A 4,645-nucleotide genomic window follows, 5' to 3' on the forward strand; every position below is an offset into this window, starting at 1 on the left:
GGGGTTAACAGTCCTTGCTCTGAGCCGGGAGCCAGCCTTAACAACAGTCTTTTAAGGGCTGTAAGGCAGAAAGCTTCAGAAACAGGGCAGGGCAATATGTTCCAAGCAAGTGATAAGAGCAAGAACTAGGTCAGCGGGTGTTGTGGCATGAGATATTTGAACGACAGAGACCCCCTCCCCCCAAGAAATTAGAATTTAAGAGCGTTTTTATTTCTGGCTAGGGACTTGTCATACCTTAGATAGAACTATATTGCTAGCTTAGCATAAGTAACGCCATTTTGTAAAGCGCCACCATGTTGTGACTTATGACACGTGACAGCACCACCCTACCTAATCGCGAGCCACAGCTGCAAAAAGAAGTGAGACACACCCGCCCGGATGGCCTATAAAACCAGGGCTTCTGCAGAAACTCCTCAAAACTGTGACTGGGGTTTTCTGAGCCAACAGCATGGACTATTCCCTCCAAGAACGGAGCTGAGTCCTCCCTTGGTCTCACTTCTTGCCGGAGACGGAGCTAACAGAGTCCTTCCCCAGTCTCAGGTGCACCATCACCGGCTCCTCAGAACATCACCACCGACTAGCTATGGCACCTAGAGTCCGCTCGGGCATAGACTCGAGAGTTGGAACCCGCGTCCCACCCTCTGAAGCCAGCCGATGACGACCTGCGCCACCATCGATTCAATCCGTTGTGAGTTTTCCCCCTACAATAAATGTATGTTAAAACGCCCATCTGAGTCGTCTCTCTGTCCGTTAGCCTCCAACAGGAGAACTTTTATTGTCCCTTGGTTAGGCATCCTCTCTAATTTCCTCTTTGTGACAAAACTGTCACCACAGGCAGCATTCTGAACGACAGCTCAGACCCCAGCAGTTTCGCAAACCATTTAAGCATAAAAACCACAAGGAAACTACATTTTGCAACGGTCGCCTTAGTGGTGAGGAGTGGGGCGAGGGGGGGTGAAAGGAAGGAAGGGTTGTTACATCTCAGGGGCATGGAAAATTTCAAAAGTTTCTACTGTGTTTATCTTTCATAGGCCAGGTGTTGTGTAAGCAATTTACAGGAGCAGAACAAGTTACAACCACATTCTTGTGGGGCAGGGTTGCGGGGTGTTTCTTAGCCTAACAAATGCCATTTTGTTATAATTCACTTTAGTTGATCACGTGAGTGCCTGAGATAGTCCTTTTTTTTTTTTTTCTCTTCCTTCTCCAGGCACAGTTGGAGAGGTGGAGGAGAAGGGATTTCAGCACAAACGTGCCCCATGAAGGGTGCTTTCTCCTCTCTGTCTCTCTCTCTAGCACACATGCATGCCAGTCCTTTCCCTGGCGGCAGGCAACAGGTCCACCTGCAGGCCTCTATCCAGCAAGGGATATTGAGCCAGGGTCACTACTGACCCCCGCCTCACTTCCAGACTCCCCACCCCAAGACCCTGCCTCCTAGGTAGGTAGCTAGAATATTTCTACTTTTTTTTTTTTTTTTTCTTTGAGCCACTCCATTCTCTTGTTAATTCCTAGCTCTGCCTCTTTCCACTGACTGTCCTTTCTTGGGCAGCAGGCACCTGGTCCACCTACAGGCCTCTGGCGAAATCGCGCACCGCCCGATTATTTCTCTGTTGTCTTTTATTTTGTCTCATATTATCCTCTCCTCTTCATTTTCCACCCTGCCAGAGGGACTAGACAAGTCTAGAATCAGATATCTGAAATTCCCAAGTAAGATAAATTTCTCTGGGATCCTCCCTTGTACTGATCCACCTTTGAGAAAGGAGATACTGCTTTTCAGACACCTCAGTAGAGTTCCCCTCTAGAGAGCTCATCGGTAAAAACAACAGAAGAGAGACTTCAGCCAAAATGAAACACACTTACTCCTAGAGTTCCCCTAAAAGGTTTTCAAAAGAGAATACATCATGGGAACCAGCAGTTAGCATAATGGCTATGTCGCTGGACTCCCACGTAGTCGACCGCGGTTCACATCCCAGACCTGGTGGCTTAAAACTCATGCCGGGCGCGTGTGCGTGCATGCCCAAGATCCCGAGAGGAGAATGGAGGAGAAGGGATTGTGGCGTGACCATCCCCCCTGGGGGGGATTTCTCGCTTTCTGTCTCTATGTCTCTCTCTGTCTGTCTGGCGAGCGCACGCGCCCTATAGCAAAAAAACCTCTCAAAAGAAAAAAAGAGAGAGAATACATCTTCCAATGAGATACCACCTAACCCCAGTCAGAATGTCTAAGATTAAAAAATAATAATAATAACTGTTGACAGGGAGTGTGGTGAAAGGGGAACACTTTTACACTTCTGGTGGGAATGTAAATTGGTCCAGCCACTGTGGAGAACAATTTGGAGATTCCTCAAAAATCTACAAATAGAACTACCATATGATCCAGCAATCCCACTCCTCGGTATCTACCCAAAGGACAGAAGAATTCTTCATTGGAAAAGTGCTTGCACATCAATGTCTCTTGCAGCACTATTCACGACTGCCTATTCAGACTGCTAAGACATGGAACCAACCCAAATGCCCCCATGTGGATAAATGGACTGAAAAACTGTGGCACATATACTCTATGGAATACTATTCAGCCATAAAAACAAACAAAACTCTGGCTTTTGACAAAAAGTGGAAGAATATGGAAGATTTACTGCTGAGTGAGGCAAGTCAGGATATGAAGGAGAGACATTATATGTCCCCACTTAAATATACCAAGTGTCTGCACTCTATGACTGAAATTGATTGAGTAAAGGTTGTACAAGCACAAGAGATGGGTGTGAATGCCAGATGAGGTGTGTGTGAAGGAGTGGGGCCTGGGAAAGGACATTTGGAGAAGGGATACAGAGGTAGAGCACTGACAAGATGGGGAGGTGTGGTGTTATCGGTTGAAGATATTTTGATCAACAGGAATGGGGAGAAATGTTCACATATTGAAATGCTCACATTGTAAGCTAACAATGTGATTGAATGTATATTTTAAAAATTAAAAAATAAAGGGACCAGCAGTTTGTATAATGGCTATGCCACTGGACTCCCATGTAGTCGACTGCAGTTCGCATCCCAGATCCAGTGACTTAAAACTCACGTCAGGCACGTGTGCGTGCGTGCCCAAGATCCCGAGACCGGAGGAGAAGGAATTGTGGCATGACCATCCTCCCTTGGAGGTGATTTCTTGCTTTCTGTCTCTCTGTCTCTGTCTGTCTGGTGAGCGCACGCGCCCTATAGCAAAAACCTCTCAAATAAATAAATAAATAAATAAAAGTTAAAAATAAAAAAAGTAATAATAAAATAATTAGGGGTAAATTTAACTATGAAGTTGAAAGACTTCCATACTGAAAACTGTAAGACACTGATGAATAAATTTGAGGAAAATACAAGTAAATGAAAAGTTATCTCATGTTTATGAATTGGAAGGATTCATATTGTAAAAATGTCCATACAACCCAAAACAATCTATTCATTGCAACACCTATCAAAATTTCAATGTTCGTTTTAAAAGAAATAGAAAATAGGGTCCTGTGGACTAGCAGATATCATAGTGGTTGTATCACTGGACTCCCATGTCGTCAACCACAGTTCAAGTCCTGGATCCAGTGGCTTAAAACTCACGCCAGGTGTATGTGTGCCCAAAATCCCTAGAGGAGAAGGGAGGAGAAGGGATTGTGGCATGGCCATCCCTCCTGGGAGAGGATTTCTCACTTTCTATCTCTCTGTCTCTCTCCCTATAGCAAAAATCTCTAAACAAAAAAAAATAGGGTTCTTAAATTTAGAACCTGGGACTGCTAGGTGGCACGGTATTTGGGGCTCTGGACTCCCACCTGGTCAACTGCAGTTTGAGTCCCAAACTTGACAGCTTCCTTTCTCACTCTCCCTCTCTCTCTTTCTCGCTCTCTGGTCAAATTGAAAATCAATAATAATAAACAAAGTTAAATAAATAATTCTTTTAAAAAGAATTTTTAAAATTCTTACAGAACCATAAGTCATGAATAGTCAAAATAATTTTGAGCAAGGCCAGCAGGTGGCATAGTGGTTAAGGTACTGAACTCCACATGGCCAACTGCACTCAAGTCCTGGACCTAGTGGCTTACTTTATCGTTTTCTTGCTTCCTGTCTCTTTCTGGTGAATATACATGTACTATAGCAAAACATAAAATAATAATTATGATGATGATAATAATAATAAAATAAGTAATTTTTTAAATAATTGTTTAACCTTATTTATTTATTTATTTTCATTTGACCAGAGAGTGACAGAGTGAAAGAGAGGGAGAAAGAGAGGTAAAGTGAGAAAGCAAGCCAGCAGGTCTGGGACTCGAACCACGGTTGGCCATGTAGGAGTCCAGTGCCCCAACCACCAAGCCACCTGCTGGCCCCAAAATAAGTAATTTTTTTAATAAATTTAAAAAATAATTTTGATTTAAAAAAATGCTGGAAGCATCACATTGCCTGACTTCAAAATATAAGGAAATTATAAATCAAAACAGCATTGTGTTGCCCTAAAAACAGACTCATAGGGACCAACAGTTAGCCTAATGGCTATGTCACTGGACTCCCACATAGTCAAGCGCAGTTCGAGTCCCGAACCCGGTGGCTTAAACTCACGCCGGGCGCGTGTGTGTGCATGTCCAAGATCCCAAAAGTCGAATAGAGGAGAAGGGAACTCGGC

The sequence above is a fragment of the Tupaia chinensis genome, unplaced genomic scaffold (assembly GCF_000334495.1).
Source record: "Tupaia chinensis unplaced genomic scaffold, TupChi_1.0 Scaffold000678_1, whole genome shotgun sequence".
NCBI lineage: Eukaryota > Metazoa > Chordata > Mammalia > Scandentia > Tupaiidae > Tupaia > Tupaia belangeri.